Source organism: Calonectris borealis, chromosome 22, assembly GCF_964195595.1.
Source record: "Calonectris borealis chromosome 22, bCalBor7.hap1.2, whole genome shotgun sequence".
In the NCBI taxonomy this organism is placed as follows: Eukaryota; Metazoa; Chordata; class Aves; order Procellariiformes; family Procellariidae; genus Calonectris; species Calonectris borealis.
The window spans coordinates 312,662-330,373 of NC_134333.1; the positions used below are offsets into that span (position 1 = coordinate 312,662).

Consider the following 17,712-nt stretch of genomic DNA (forward strand, 5'->3'; position numbering starts at 1 on the left):
AACACACTTCTGTATTTTCAGAGAAGTTCTTCCAGATCTATGCTGGTGCCAATATGTGGTTATATGAGCTGAACAAGACTACTGGTTTGTGGATGAACAAGGAAAGTGATTTTTATCTGCATGTCTACGGTGGGTTGACCTGCGCTGGCTGCCAGACACCCACCCAGCTGCTCTGTCACTGTCTCTGCTCAATAGGAGGTTGGAGGGAGAAAATAACATGACAAGCTCGTGGGTCAAGATAAAGAGAGGGAGATCACTTACCAATTACTGTCACAAGTAAAACAAACTCAACTTGGGGAAAATTAATTTAATTTATTGCCGATTAAAATAGAGTTGGATGGTGAAAAACAAAGACAAAAACTCAAACACATTCCCCAACCCCCCCCCCTTTTTCCTAGACTCAACTTCACTCCTGCATTCTCAACTGCTCTACACCCTGCCCCAACCCCTCTCACCAAGGAGTACAAGGTCATGGGGAATCAGGGGTTGTGGTCACTCCATAACAGTTCATCTCTGATAATCCTTCCTCCTCATAATTGTCCCCTGCTCCATTGTGGGTCCTTCCTGCAGGCTGCACTTTGTGTGTGTCCTTTCCATGTGCTGCACTCCATCAGGATAAACCTGCTCCATTGGGGATCTTTCATGGGCTGCATTTCCCATCAGGACAACCTGCTTCTGGTTGTGGCTCCTCTCCATGGGCCACGGTTCCTCGTAGGAGAGCCTGCTCCAGCGTGGGGTTCTCCATGGACTGCAGTGTGAATGTCTACTCCAGCGTGGTCCACTCCATGGGCTACAGGAAAATACCTGCTCCACTGCATTCTTTTCCCCAGGCTGCAGGGGAATATCTGCTCCAGCACCTGGAGCACATCCTCCCTCTCCTTCTTTTCTGACCTTGATGTTTGCAGGATTGTTTCCTCACACTTTCTTCTCCTCACTCCTTCCTCATACTGCTGTGCAGCATTTTGCCCTTTCTTAAATATTTTTTCACAGAGTCTCCACCAACTCCCCTGATTGGCTCAGCTTTGTTCTGTGGTGGGTCCCTTTTGGAGCTGGCTAGAGCTGGCTGTGTCTGGTACAGGGCAGCCCATGGCCTCTTCTCACAGAAGCGAACCCTGCATCCCTCCTCATACCCAAACCTTGCCACTTAAACCCAATGCAATGTGTGGATGAGAAATCGCTTTCTGTAAGAAGGCTGCACATTACTGTATTTTTATTGATATATCTACTTAACTATTTGTTAGCTTAAACATGTTACCAAACTGAAGAGATGAATTAGGTGCCTGCAGTGTAATTGTTTACACATGAATTAGCTGTCTAGGTTCTTATTATGGTCAACTGAAATATAGCCAGTATCCTCAGTAGAGCTAAGAGAGGAATTGATGTGGACAATCTACAATGAGCTGAATCACTCTTAAGAAAAAAAAAAATATTGACTGTATCTCTTTGGAATACACAGCTAAGTGGTGCTTGGGTGATGGATGGGGACAGGGAATTTGATGAGTTTGATTCCTTGGGTCTCACTTAGAATTGTGAGCTACAGCTTTTTGTAGTTGTCTTCATTATCTATATGACAATGTGGCTGAGAAACTTTATGATCTGTCATCATATTGACCCCTGATCACAGCCTCAACACTCCAAGTTCTTTTTGCTGGACAATTTCTCTAAGGTCAATGCCAGTGATTTATTAGTCAATATGTAGGAAATTAATGTTAACAAAATAAATTTTTATGGAAGAGGAAAGCAATATTTAATTAGAAAACCTCTATGCTGTTTTTATCTGCTCACACTTGTTCTCATATAGATCTCATCCCTTCACAGCTTCATAAGCTCACACAAACCTGTTCACAAGCACCAAGACACATGAGACCAATTAATCCACCCGTTATAACATCTCACACAGAGGACAAGATATGCCAACTCTTGAGACCTCATCAGGTTTCTGGCTTTTTTTATTGATGAGAAATTACTAACTAGTGTTTGGACTGATGCTTATACTGTTTACACAATTGTTATGAGGTAGTTCTTTGCTTCAGAATCTGCCTTACTACAGTATCCATGTGTCTTAAGTAAGTCTGATGTTTGAAATATGCACATCTTTATGGCTATAATCTCCTTCCCTAATGGGTTAATAGTAAAAGGAATGGCATATGCAAGGTGCTACAGCATAGCTGCCACCCACCCACTGTTTGAGGGCTGACTCTTCTCCTGTGGTCAGATTCCTAGTGTTACTATGGTGGGTGGGCTTTGTCTGGCTGCCAGGTGACCACCAAGCTGCTCTCTCACTCCCCCTCCTCAGCAAGACAGGGGCAGAAAATAAGATGAAGACAGCTCATGGGTTGAGATAAGGACAGGGAGATCGCTTACTTACCAATTACTGCCAGGGGCAAAACAGACTCAACTTGGGGAAAGACTAATTTGATTTACTGCCAATTAATACAGAGTAGGATAGAGAGAAATAAAAACAAATCTAAATACACGTTCTCTGTGGAAGGATTTTTATTAAATAATAGATATTCTATGAACATTCCAAGCACTGAAGATTTGTTGGTAATAGTATAAGGCAAGCTAAAGAGCAATTGTAGTTTCCGAGTCCCTGAAGTGATAGTAGAATAGGGAAAACAGATTGAGGAATGTAATTATCAGCAGATTATGTAACGGAATGCAGGTGCAGGAAGCGTTCGCGTGGACACCTGCTCTTGACCAATCTGTGTATATTGGGATTCGTATGCTTGCTGATGGTAACCAATAGAGGATTTGTAAGTGTGCATGTTAATGTACCTGGCTTATAAAAGTAGTGTAATATTTTGAAATAAATGGGGAATGATCATACCCATATTGGGATTCATCATTACTCCGGGAACGCACTCCCACTCCGACCCATGGTCTCTCCGACATCTGGTAGCAGAGGATGCGGAAACATGCTGGGCTCGTAGCCTAGGGGTCTGGTAGCAGAGACTACAATTCTTCGAGACTGCGGTAAGCGCAGCGAGAGAAGGGGAGTGGGAAACAAGCGACTGGGAGTTGTACTATTCTATCGCTCAAACGAGATAGAATAGATAACGGTGCAGTCTGGCCAACTGCCTTCCAGAGGGTGAGCTGCTATCATGGAACGTGAGGCAGCTGCTACGTTGCTCGCTGGTTTACTCTCTAAGAGAGGGATCGAGACAACGGTGAAACAGCTTATTAAGCTAATTGAGTTAGGACAATGTTTGGGACTTTTTAAGGACACTCACACGTTGTTTTCTGTGCCTGAATGGCGGGAGCTGGGTGAACTAATGTTGTAGAAGCTTATTGAACATGATGAAAAATTGCAGAAGGAAATTGACTCTCAAAAATTGGAGAAGGAGATTGAGTCTGTGATAGACTTGTGGGGAGACGTACTAGACACTTTAAAAGCTATGAAAGCTGAACGGGAGGTGGCGTGTGCGGCTGTTCAGATGCTGGCTCCGGACCCCATGCCGGAACAGTCTAAGAGCATGGAATCCAAGGTGGGACCTTTCGCGCGATTTTTTGGGCTGCCTGCTGTGAAGGGTATGACGGGGTCCACCTGTAAGACTGTTGCGGAATTGCGCGATAGAGTTGAACAGGATTTAAAGGCGCCCGACAGTCTATGTTCGCCATCTTGCCCGACAATATCATCTGCGCCACAGCAGCCGGAAGTTGCCGGGGCTAAAGCACAGCAGCAGTGTGACACAAAAGCGGAAGAGCAACGGCCGGGCATGAAGGGGGAGGAGTGGCCAGCTCCACCCACCCCCCTAATTCAAGGCGGGGAAATGTGCCGCCCTCCTCCCACTGCCCCTCCTCTCTAACCCCCCTTGCCGCCCTTCAGTGATTCCTCCGGCGCTGCCACACCGCCATCTAGCGGAAGAGGGAAACATTCAACAGAAAGTATTAATCAGCTGTTAAAAGACGTTGTGCAACAACTAAAGGACTTAACTACACAGACTCGGCAAAAAGGAGAACCTTGGTCAACCGCCGGTTCGAGAGACAACTTGCCACCCTGTTTCTCCGGACCTACTGCTGCTACCCATCCCGGCCGATGGAGTGGAGTTGTTCGGGATGCTATTTTGGACGGACAGTGGGGGGTTGTATCCAACATTGGCCCCATGGCTTTTCCGGTGGTACAGTACAACGGTCAAGGAAAATGGGAACCGCATGATTGGAAGATTCTACAACAAGCCAAAAATACTATATCGCAGTATGGTGTTAAATCGGAAGCCTCACGACAAATTGTTATTTGGATTTTTTCTGCTGATTTGATGTGTCCTTATGATTGTCGAAGTCTGATGAGACTTCTGTTGACACCTACGCAGTTTTTGTTATGGGGATCGTCATGGTCTCAGAGGGCAGTGAATGCTGCTGCCCAGCATCAACAACAAGGGGATTCATTATTTGGAATCACAGCTGAAATGCTCATTGGGGGGGGACGTTATGCTGATATAAATGTCCAACTAACTTTTCCTGTCAATATGTTACAGTTATCTTCTAAGCTTGCTTTAGATGCGTTTCTTTCCTTACCAGGATCGGAAGGCCCTTCTTTCAGCTCGGTGACACAAGGTGTAACTGAGAAGTATAGTAACTTTATTGATAGGCTTTGGGATGTAGTAATGAACCATCCGGATTTGGGAGAGGACAATAAAAAACAAATGTTTAGAATTTTGGCTTTTGATAACGCCAACAAAACTACTAGGGCCATTCTAGCCAGTCTGCCCAAAGGGGCAGGAGTGGAAGAAATGCTTTCTCGGGTGGAAAGAGCAGGGGTTCAAAAACAAAATGAGTTGATGGCAGCTGTGGTGCAAAGTGCTGTCAAAGAAGTAGTACAACCATTGGCAGCTGTTGTTAGGCAAAAACATTCTCCAGGAATAGTCCAACCCTTTAAAGGCATCTGCTTTCGTTGCGGGGGACAGGGGCATAGCAAGCGAAATTGTCATGCTCCTGTATGGTGTGATAAGTGTCAAAAAAGTACTCATACTACTAAGGCCTGTTCGGGAAACTTCAAATTGAGCGCGGGGAGAGGCCGCGTGCAGAAACAAATGCCCCCTCAAAACGACAGCAGCAATCAGGGTTTTCACAAAAACACTCGGCTGCCACCAAAGGAAGTTTGGGAGTCGACCTGGAAACAACAATAGATTTCACTTTAACCAATACAGAAGCGTGCAAAATCCCTAGCAATGCAGTAGGGCCTTTAGTAGCTGATAGTAATAGGATAGGTGGAATCCTTTTAGGTCAATCTTCTGCAGGAATAAAAGGATTGATCGTAATTCCTGGAGTCATTGATGCAGACTATACCGGTCGAATTCATATTATGGCCTATACAATAAGTCCTCCTCTCTTCATCCCAAAAGGCAATCGGATAGCCCAGATATTAGCTTTTAAAAATCCTTTAAGTCAATCAAATCAAGATTGGGAAGAACGTGGCTGTAAAGGATTTGGTTCTACTGGGTCTGCTGTATGTTTCACTACAAAATTAGATCATCGCCCACTCAAAACTGTGACTTTGAGTCAGGAGAACCTTTCAATAAGAATCAATGCAATGTTGGACACTGGGGCCAACGTAACTATTATAAATCGAGCAAATTGGCCGTTGCAGTGGGACATAGAAACCCCAAAGGCATTAATTGCAGGAGTGGGAGGGAACTCAGCCCCATATATAAGTAGTAAACCGGTTCAAGTCAGTTTCCCAGAAGGCCAGAGGGCAACACTGAAGGTCCATGTTTTGTCACTCCCTGGAAATTTGGAAGCATTAATTGGACGTGATGTTCTCGGTCAGATCGGGGCAATGCTGACAACAAAGCATTTTTAGTCATGGGCACTGGGGAGCAATCGCCCAACCCACCGTTAACATGGATCTCCAATGACCCTGTTTGGTTGACCAGTGGCCCATGACTAAAGAGCGATTGCAAATAACTAAACAACTGGTATCCGAACAACTTATAGAGGGGCATATCAAACCATCTGTCAGTCCATGGAATACTCCTATTTTTGTCATCCCTAAGAAAAGTGGGAAGTGGCGTTTACTACATGATTTGAGGAAAATAAATGACCAAATGTTGCCTATGGGAGCCTTACAACGTGGAATGCCATCACCTAATATGTTACCTGAAAATTGGCACATACTTATAGTTGATTTAAAGGACTGCTTTTTCACAATCCCACTGCACCCTCAGGACACTCAGAGATTTGCATTTTCCATACCCTCGATAAATAAAGCAGCACCAGCAGAACGTTATGAGTGGGTGGTACTTCCACAAGGGATGAAAAACTCTCCTACATTGTGTCAATTATATGTCGCCTGGGCACTGCAACCGATAAGAGAAAAATGGCCTGACACTATCATCTATCATTATATGGATGATATTTTGTGTTGTCAACAAGTTCCTTTTGAAGTGCATCATATACAACAATTAACAACCATGCTAGCAGACAAGGGACTTGTAATTGCACCAGAAAAGATCCAGAGGTCTCCACCTTGGAAATACCTAGGGTGGACCATTGAACAGGCAAAAATTCGTCCTCAAAAAATAGCACTAAAAACTCCTCTTAAAACATTGGCTGATGTGCAAACGGTCTTAGGCGACATCCAATGGGTTCGCAATTGCACTGGCATTACCAATGCAGACATTAAACCACTAATTGAATTACTGCGTGGCACTCAGCCTGCAGCTGAAATTCATATGACGGACAAACATCACGTAGCCTTACAGCACATTATAAACAAACTTACTATAGCCTGGACCGCAAGAAGAATCCTTTAATTGCCACTTTCTTTGCTTATCTGTAACACCGAAGAATCACCTTTTGCTGTTATATGTCAATGGCAAAACAAGAAGGGGGAGATGAAGGGACAACAGGGCATGAACTCTGTGACTGCCATTGACAACAAGAGTAATGATAACTTGCCAAATTCCTCCTTTTTTCAAATTTTGGAATGGGTTTTCTTACGGGTACAACCACGTTTCAGTATACAAACTCGTCCTGAAGCCGTAGGGGAATTAATCCGAAAAGGCAGAACGCGAATTATAGAGCTGACAGGACAGGAACCAGCAGACATTAGTATTCCTGTTAACGCTGTAGATTTAGAGTGGTGGATAGGCCACATGTTGGCTATTCAAGAATCTCTGTTAGGATTTAGCGGAAAGGTGCACTCTCAGCAACCTCAAGGGAAATTGTGGCAGATTCTAAAACAAAATCAGTGGCTAGAAAAACCTAAGGTGGTTGATAGCCCGATACTCGAGGGGTTGACGGTATACACAGATGCGGGAAAATGTTCTAGACAAGCTGCATGCGTATGGTGGGAAACAGATCAATGGTGCAAAAAGATTTTGCAAGGGCAAGCTGGAGATACCTTACAGACTTTAGAATTAATGGCGGTGGTATGGGCATTAGGGAACTGGCCTGATCATCCTTTGAATGTGGTGACTGATTCTCTATATGTAGCTGGGCTTATACCAAGAATTCAAGATGCACTGATTAGGGAAACAAATAATCCTCAGCTAGGGAAACTGTTTATTCAATTAAGATCGACCATCTCCCAGTGAGCGGCTCCGTGTTGTGTCATTCATATCCGTAGCCATCAATGGGAGTTGGGTTTAGGACAAGGCAATCAGATAGTGGACAATCTTGTCAGTCCAGCGTGTCATGTACCACCTGTAGATAAATTTTTACAAGCTAGGCAGGGTCATGAAATATTTCATCAAAACTCAAAGGGTTTAAGAAGGCAATATGGGTTATCAGAAAATGAAGCTTGCTCTATCATACAGGCCTGTCCCAAATGTGGAAATCATGGACCTGGAATAGGGCTGGGCGTTAATCCAAAAGGTCTCAAGGCTTTAGAGCTCTGGCAGACTGATGTAACTCATATCGCTGAATTTGGGCAGCTCAAATATGTACATGTCACCATAGACACCTTCTCTAAAGTAATATGGGCCACGGCTTTATCGGGTGAGAAGGCTTATCATGTGTGTAAGCACCTCCTTGCTTGCTTCGCAGTGTTGGGTGTGCCAGAACAACTGAAAACAGACAATGGCCCTGCTTACACCAGTCAGAAGTTGAGAACCTTTCTGATGAGATGGGGGGTCAAGCATATTACAGGCATCCCAAACTCACCGACGGGGCAAAGCCTAGTAGAACGTACGCATCAGGTATTGAAGGACTATCTAGCAAAGCAAAAGGAGGGAGAAAAGGACCCGCAGATGAGACTGCATAAAGTCCTATTTACTCTAAATTATTTGTGTCTGATGGGAGACAGAGAAGAGCCATCGATTATAATACATCACCAAAACCTTAAGTTTAACTCTCATACAACGCTTCCGAAACGAAAAGTAATGTATTGAGACCCAATCACTGGCATGTGACTGGGCCCAGTTTCGGTAATATTTAATGGGAGGGGATACATGTGTGTTTCCACAGATAAGGGACCGATATGGGTGCCTAGCCGAGCGGTGAAGCCTGCACTCTCACAAGAAGAGGAAGACGTATCAAAGGAATTGTAGGTGGATTCCGCTTAATCACGCTAATCGATGGTGTGATCACTGTTATCAAAAGAAATTGATTTGACTAAAATATTGTTGATTACTGGGCATGAGATAACTAACATACTTTCATATCAGATCAGCTGTAACCAGTGGACTAGATTAACTGCTGAAAGAGCTTGCTTGCCTATTATTTTAGGTGTTGAGTGTAAACGACATAACCTGGCGCCAGAGATCTGGAAAGTACCTTTTAACCAATGGATTGCAACAATCTATAAAAGAAAATAGGTTTAGAGAAAATAGGTTTAGTAAGTTAAGCTTTGTATTAGAAGTGTTAAGTTTGTACCTCTGCATTAGAAGTGTTAAGTTTGTATTCTGTAGACTGTAGCGTTATATGATAAAAGAAGATAGGTTTAGTAAGTTAAGATTAATATTTGTCTGGCTAAAAAAGAAATAGGTCTTTGTATTAGAAATGTTAAGTTTGTCTTTATATTAGAAGTGTTAAATTAAGATTAATATTTGTAAGCTTACACATTGTTGAAAAAAACTGTTGTTTTGAAGATGATTCTATTTAATTTTCTGAATGTTATCAAACTTTTGGTTTCTTTTTTGTGGAAAGTATTCAGGCTTGGATTGTTCAAAAACAAAAAGGGGAATTTGTGGAAGGATTTTTATTAAATAATAGATATTCTATGAACATTCCAAGCACTGAAGATTTGTTGGTAATAGTATAAGGCAAGCTAAAGAGCAATTGTAGTTTCCGAGTCCCTGAAGTGATAGTAGAATAGGGAAAACAGATTGAGGAATGTAATTATCAGCAGATTATGTAACGGAATGCAGGTGCAGGAAGCGTTCGCGTGGACACCTGCTCTTGACCAATCTGTGTATATTGGGATTCGTATGCTTGCTGATGGTAACCAATAGAGGATTTGTAAGTGTGCATGTTAATGTACCTGGCTTATAAAAGTAGTGTAATATTTTGAAATAAATGGGGAATGATCATACCCATATTGGGATTCATCATTACTCCGGGAACGCACTCCCACTCCGACCCATGGTCTCTCCGACAGTTCTCCCCTCCCTTTCTTCCCAATATCAACTTCACTCACAACTTTTGTGTCTCCTACCCACTCAAAGTGGTGCAGGGGGGTGGGTTCATAACACTTCACCTCTGCCGCTCCTTTCTCCTTACTCTTTTCCTCTGCTCCAGTGTGGGGTTCTTCCCACAGGATACAGTCTTTTATCAACTGTTCCAACGTGGGTCCTTCCCACAGGCTGCAGTCCTTCAAGAACAGCTCCAGTGTAAGTCCTTTCCACAGGGAACAGCCCCACAGGCTGTTCTGTTGTTCCTTCTAATGTTTTGCGTACACACACACACACACAAACACTCTCTCATATACACTTCCATTCTTATTTCAATCATGCTAATCTTCAGATTTCTGTTACAAGTTTGACAAATACTCCCAAGTCAATTTCAAGTCTCCTCTCCAAGCGGGACCATTTTATTCAGAGATTGATTTCTCCAATTGTCCTTCACCCATATCACTGAGGGCATTTCAGGCTTTTATCTTGTGATAGTAGCAACTGAATCAGATGAGCCCATCAGTAAACCATCATAATACTCAGCAATCACGAACAACCACAGAAAAAGCGTAATTACTGTAATCGCTGTACGGATGGACTGGGGACAAATGGCAAAGTTTTGATAGCAGGTGTGGCTACAGGGGTCACCTCTTTTGGAGAAGGTCAGGGACTGCCCTGTGCTGGTGACAATTTGAGCTTGCTCGGCAGTAGACCCACTGCATGTCAATGCTGAGCCAGTCAGCAGAGTTTGTGATGCCTCTGAACTGATCAGAGAAGTTTGTGGTGCCTCTGTAAAAACATATTTAAGAAAGGGCAGTAAACACCAAAACCAAAAAACAAGGCCAGAGCAGTAGGATGTGCTCCATGGCATAGATGTAAATACCCCCAAAGGGACTGTGGCCTGTGGATGACTTGTGTTGGAGCAGGTACTTCCCTGAAGGAACAGTGATCTGTGGATAAATCTGTGTCAGGGCAGGTACTTTTACTAAAGGGGCTGTAGGCCATGGATAAGCACATGCCAGAGCAGGTACATCACCAAAGGAACAGCTGCTGATGGAAGACCCACACCGGAGCAGGTACTTCCCTGAAGGGACTGTAGCACATGGAAGAACTCAAGCTAGAGCAGGTACACTTTGAAGGGACTGCAGCATCTGGAGGACTCACACCAGAGCAGGTAATCCCCCTAAGGGACTGCAGTCCACAGATAACCCTTGCCAGAGCAGAGGAAACAAGTAAGAAGGAAGGAACAGCAGAAGAAAACAGAAAGAAACAGTGAGCAACAGAAAGAAACCATTTCTTCTTAGAAATATCTCAGATGTCAAAGTCCACTCTCTTTACACAGTCTGCCTTTTGCTGCGCCTTATAATACAAATACTGAAAGGTGACCCCATGTATTTATGTAATCAGAAAATAGTGGTTGGAAGGAACCTCTGGAGAGGTTGGAAGGCAGTGGTTGGAAGGAACCTCTAGTCCAACTGCTTACACTGCTTAAATCAGAGTCAACTAGACCAGGGTTCATATGGTCATGTTCAGTCAAGTTTTGAATATCTTCAAGGACAGAGACTTCACAACATTTCTGGGCAAACTATTGCAGTGTTTGATCACCTTCAGAGTAAAAAAACGTTTTTTGTTATATGTAAGTGTAATTTCTTTTATTTCAGTCTGTGCCTATTGCCTCCTGTCCTGTGCCGGGGTAGCACTATGAAGTGTCTGGCACCATCTTTACTCCCCAGTCAGATATTTATATACTTTCATAAGATCCCCCATGAACCTACTCAAGGTTAGACTATCCCAGCTCTCAGTCTCTCCTCATATATCAGATGATGCAAGCCCTTAATCGTCTTAGAGCTGGACTTGCTTCTGAATGTTCGCTTATTTCTTGTAGCCTGCTTCTTTCTTGTAGCTCTTACTTGGAGCCCAGAACTGGACACACTGCTCGAGAGCTGTGCTGAATAGAGTGGAAGGCTCACCTCCTTCAACCTGCTGGCCAACTTGCTTCTTAAAGCAACACAGGATGCTGTTGGCTGCCTTTGCATAAAGGAAAAACTACCGGTTCATGTTCAACTTGCTGTACATCAGGACCCCTAGGTCCTCCTCTGCACAGCTGTTTTGCAGCTGGTTCATCCCAAGTCTGTACTGGTGCATTGGGCAATTCCTTTTGGGGCACAGGATTTTTGTTGAATGTCATGTTGGCTCATTTCTCCAGCTGTTGAGGTCCCTCTTCATGGCAGTTGTGCTGGTTTTGGCTGAGATAGAGTTAATTTTGTTCATAGTAGCTAGTATGGGGCTATGTTTTGGATTTGTGCTGAAAACAGTGTTGATAATATAGAGATGTTTTCGTTATTGCTGAGCAATACTTACACAGAGTCAAGGCCTTTTCAGCTTCTCATGCTCTACCGACTGAGAAGGCTGGAGATACACAAGAAACTGGGAGGGGGCACAGCCAGCACACCTGAAATTTTCTGTCCATAAACAACTGAATAAAGTCCCTCAGACCTGCTCCCTTTTCAAACTCCTTCTCTTTCAGCTTCCTTTCTACCCTTTTCTTTCCCACCTTGCAGTGTTTCTGATGCTAATTCTAGGACATGTGTCCCAATTTCTGTTATACATTCCATGTCACAGAAAATTTAACCCTTCTGTGTTTCTGGATTTTTGGTAACTGGCATTACACACTTGTGCTGCTTTATGTTTAGGATTTCTCTGTAACAAATAATGCATTTTTAGCCTTCCCATTTGTAATCTTTTTCCACATAGGTTTTTCATGTCTCACATGAAATCATAGCCAACCATTCTGTTTTTTATAGTCAAGGCCTTGTGTCTCTATAAATATTCCCCAGACTTGCACGTCAATCTGTAGTGAGAGCGCCTTATATTCTTGCCCATGATAATTGCACAGCCACGTGCCACCAGAGCCATCATCAGTATTTCCAGCTGTGAACATGATTGTACGATGTCAGACAAAGCTCACAAAAGTTTCAGGCCCTAAATATCTTCCTGACATTCTTAATACCGTAATAACGTTCATCACATAAAGTGAAGAAGTAGGTCTTTTTTACATATCTGTGATTGTCACTTGGCTCAAAAATCACCCAGTCTTTTTTCCCCTCAGTTAGGAGGATGACAGATATATTAACATGTAGCAGATCCTCAGACAATGGGATCTTGCTCAGCCTGGCTTTCCTGTGCACAAATCCATCCAGTTTTTCATATTGATCTTTTGCACTGCTTAATAGTTCTGCATCTGTGAAATCCCTCTACTGATGTAAAGCTGTATGAAACTCCTAGCAAAAACAGAAGTTATTGTTCCTATTGTTTAGAACGTCTAAATAGCACCGTTTTTTGTCTAAAACTTAAAAATAAGGGACTGACTGCAGGGTTCTGTCTACTTTACGCTGTACTGCTAGCAAGATGAAAATTCTGATCAAAACACAGCTCTTCTATTTATAGGAGATTACTGACCCATTCTAAAAAACCCATTTGCATTCGTATTGCTTAAATGAATAGTGGAAGAATATAAAGAGTCTGCACGCTGACAGATTCAAGCCAGGGCTGAGTATAATCACCACATTCTAAAAGCTGGCGTAAGTGCTCAGAGAGTTGATCTACTACCTGCACAAATGTTACACAAACTTCATGTAGTAGTACCTGGTCCAAATTAAGAAATCTGTACTCTTCTACATATTGCCTAGCCTTGAACTTCTGGACCATTCCCACTGCCACACGTGTTCAGTATAAGCCACAATTGGCTGCCACCACTCCATCTCCTTTGTGGCATTTGATAGGAGTAAACTGGGCTTTCAGGTGACAATGGAGTGCTGTGAAAAGTGGTAGCTGGCTCCTCTGGGGAGACATCCGCATACTGAACTTGTGAGGACATAATTTCCTGCTCTGCAGAAGGGTTAGCTGTCCCGGAAATCCCTTTCAGGTGGTCATGTTCTGCTATAGCAGAAGTCGTCCACTGCCTCATAATATTCAGAAAAATTATTTGCATTTAAGGACCTTGTGGTAAGTGCAAATAAGATGCTTCTAGTGATGCAAAATTCATTTGCCTTTATTCATTTACCTCCATTGTAAATGTGTTTTTGCTTGCTAACCTGTAAACCATGGTCCCAAAATCACCAGCACAACCAACTCTTCTGTGACATACAACCTGCATGCTACTCCTCTGTATTTGTAATAGTAGAATCATAGAATCATAGAATACTTTGGGTTGGAAGTGACTTTTAAAGGTCATCTAGTCCAACCCCCCTGCAAAAAGCAGGGACATCTTCAACTAGACCAGGTTGCTCAGGGCCCCGTCCAACCTGACCTTGAATATTTCCAGGGATGGGGAATTTACCACCTCTCTGGGCAACACATTCCAGTGTTTCACCACCCTCAGTGTAAAAAATGTCTTCCTTTTATCTAGTCTAAATCTACCTTCTTTTAGTTTAAAACCATTCCTCCTTGTTCTGTCAAAACAGGGCCTGCTAAAAAGTTTGCTGCCATCTTTCTTATAAGCCCCCTTTAAGTACTGAAAGGCTGCAATAAGGTCTCCCCAAAGCCTTCTCTTCTCCAGGCTGAATAACCCCAACTCTCTCAGCCTTTCTTCGCAGGAGTGGCATTCTATTCCCCTGATCATTTTCATGGCCCTCCTCTGGACCCGCTCCAACAGGTCCATGTCTTTCTTGTGCTAAGAGTTCCAGAGCTCGACACAGTACTCCAGGTGGGGCCTCACCAGAGCAGAGTAGAGGGGCAGAATGACCTCCCTTGACCTGCTGGCCATGCTTCTTTTGATGCAGCCCAGGATACGGTTGGCTTTCTGGGCTGCGAGTGTACATTGTCAGCTCATGTCCAGCTTTTCATCCACCAGTACCCCCAAGTCCTTCTCAGCAGGGCTGCTCTCAATCCCTTCATCCCCCAGCCTGTGTTGATACCAGGGGTTGCCCCGACCCAGGTGCAGGATCTTGCACTTGGCCTTGTTGAACTTCATGAGGTTCACACGGGCCCACTTCTTGACCTTGTCCAGGTCCCTCTGGATGGCATCCCGTCCCTCAGGCGTGTCAACTGCACCACTCAGCTTGGTGTCATCTGCAAACTTGCTGAGGGTGCACTTGATCCCACTGCCTATGTCATTGATGAAGATGTTAAACAGTACCGGTCCCAGTATAAACCCCTGTGGGACACCACTTGTCACCGTGTCAAAGGCCTTACAGAGGTCCAGATAGACAACATCTGTAGCCCTTCCCATGTCCACTGAAGTAGTCACTCCATCATAGAAGGCCACTAGGTTGCTCAGGCAGGACTTGCCCTTGGTGAAGCCATGCTGGCTGTCTCGAATCACCTCCCTGTCCTCCATGAGCCTTAGCAGAGCTTTCAGGAGGTTCTGTTCCATGATCTTCCCAGGCACAGAGGTGAGACTGACTGGCCTGTAGTTCCCTGGGTCTTCCTTTTTTCCCTTTTTGAAAATGGGGGTTATGTTTCCCCTTTTCCAGTCAGTGGGAACTTCACCAGACTGCCATGACTTCTCAAATATGATGGATAGTGGCTTAGCAACTTCATCTGCCAGTTTCCTCAGGACCCACGGATGGATCTCATCAGGTCCCATGGACTTGTGCACCTTCAGGTTCCTTAGATCAGGTCTCGAACCTGATCTTCTCCTACAGTGGGCGGCTCTTCATTCTCCCAGTCTCCTCCTTTGCCTTCTGTGGCTTGGGTGGTGAGGCTCAAGCACTTGCCGGTGAAGACCGAGGCAAAAGTAATTATCTTTCAGGTCTGCCAAACCATGATTGTTGTTTATGCTTCTCCCTTTGCTCTTTCTGCAATAGCTGTGGACTCTGACAACGTGACTAAAGCCTGTATCCTAAGACTGTCTAGCTGCTTCCACAGTAAGCATGATCTATGCTAAGGACTGCCAGCTCCATAATCCCAGGCAAAACCAGTAGCAAGGCTGAGCATCATTCCCAGTAGGTACACACACACAGAGACACATGTATGCAGCACACATACACAAATATACACAAACACACATGGCTAGCTACACAGATCAACACAGACAGACACATTCAGCACTTACACAAACACAGAAAGAATCAATCGCCTTATCCTGTTCCCCTCTCTGGCTGAACAGGATAAAGATCTGTTAGTAGGAAATATATACATATATACATACAATATATATCCCTCCAGTAACTGGCTGAGATGCTCAGTCTGTTCAGTAACTTGCTCTGGAAACTCTATCTCCCCCATTGCTGGCACTTGAACATACGAACCCATGAGGCGTGCAACCGCTCTCCAGCTGTGGATACAGACCCCCTCTCACACACCACAACACACGAAAACACACACAGGTGCGTACACACGCACACTGTGAATCCCTCTAGGAATTAGCCTTACTCCATCCAGTAGCTGACCCCCTGGATCTTCACTCTCCTCAGCTGCCTCACACATATGCACACACACAAATGCATCTCAGTCAGCCCACAAACCCCATGCTCTCTCCAGTAGCCTACCTAACCCCCCAGGTCCCTCCAGTAGCCAACTTCTCCTGTGGTATCACTCAGAGGTACGTGCACATACTGCTTCCCAAGGCACTAAACATACTCACCAGCAAGTCCAACAAGATATTCACCAGTGATCTTGCACTGACATGCATACCCTTACTCAGTTCACTCACTGGCATCACATACATATGAGCCTTTGTGATCTGTGGTCTGACTCCAAGTGCTAGCACTTAGGCCTCCATACACACACATTCACACAGAACAGAATGTCCCTCACCTGGGAGAAGAGTTGGAAATGGAATTTAATGAGAAGGCAGGAGAGACTGCACTGATCAGGCACAGGGCATGCCAGGCAAGTGTACACTTATTTACACTCAACTAGTCCCTTTTATCCCCGTATATCTCCATTTTCACATGCCTGATCCTAACCAGTCCAACTTCCCTCTTTCCTTTCCCTACCTTTGGTTCCTCCCTTTAACATCCCTTAATAAGTCCTTTACAAAGCAGTAACCACCATCAGTTTGGAAGGTGATTTGGAGAGCCTTCCTATTGACTTATCTTGATGAGTTTCATAATTGGACAACATGACTAACTGCTCTCCTCTGATAACCCAGGAAGGAGATGGGACAGGGAGTCCATTTCTCTGATTGGGTTATTGGGGTACCTCACCTGCCATCGAGCATCTGTGCTCCTACCTGTCTGTGAAGATGAGCCTCTGACTGCTGGTCACTGTCCTGCAGTAGCCTGTGATGGCTCTGGAAGTAGCCAGGTCAGGATATTATTCAGGTTCCCTCCACCACAGCCTAACGAAACAGCCTTGTTTACACCCTCAGTCTTCTTTCTCTTATTCTCAACATTGACCAATAACAAAACAGACACAGAACAAGCCTGTACCTCATACTGGAATTACAAGTAGTTGTAAGCTCACTAACACCCATGGATAAAGGGAGCCAACTGACAACTCAGCGTATGTATGGGAGACTATTTCTGAAACCCTGATCCATCAGTAATTTCTTCTTATGTGTGGTCTTTTTAGGAAATCCCTTTGAAGCTTTTCCTTGTTGTCCCCAGACATTCCTTTTTTAATCAATGAAGAGAGACATAATCTATAAGGGTTTATTTAGGATTTTGAAGCCCACATTAGGATGAAATTAACTGCATCCTAAAAATGCTTGTCCCATTATAAAGGAACTAATTCATATGAAAGATTTTGTAATTGTCAAATTGAATGGGATGTTCCCTTCCCTAATAAACCGTTCTTTATTTGGATCAACTACTCCTTTCTGCACACTATGTAAAAATCAATTGCATGATTTTTCATTCTCATACAAGCTAGATTTTGCAAATTATGTATGTTTTTTCATATTTTGAAATATCTCGTATATATTTCCTTGAAACCATTTTTCCAGTATCAAAAGAGACACACCTCAAGTAATAATAACAGTAGCTTACATTGCTAACTCAGATACAGACAATTTCATCTGGATGCTTGAAATCAGATGTTTTGATATCCTTTATAGGATCTCAATGATGGTTGATGTGGTGGAGCCCAAAGTCAGCCAAAGTGTTTTGGTGGATGCTCATAGACGTGTTACTTTATAAGGAGCTTCACAAAATATTTTCAAGTCCCATTGAGGTTTGTTTGAAATATAAATTAGAATAACTAGTAACACATA

The 17,712-nt window shown here is 43.8% G+C and overlaps 1 long non-coding RNA gene across 1 annotated transcript in view; it reads right to left on the reverse strand.

Moving 5' to 3' along the window:
• Positions 1-2,513: 2,513 nt before the first annotated feature.
• Positions 2,514-17,712, reverse strand: part of LOC142092059 (uncharacterized) — a 79,954-nt gene continuing 64,755 nt past the window's right edge. Inside the window, exon 2 of the long non-coding RNA XR_012676945.1 lies at positions 2,514-2,895. This is a non-coding gene — a long non-coding RNA (uncharacterized LOC142092059). The remainder of the gene's footprint in view (positions 2,896-17,712) is intronic.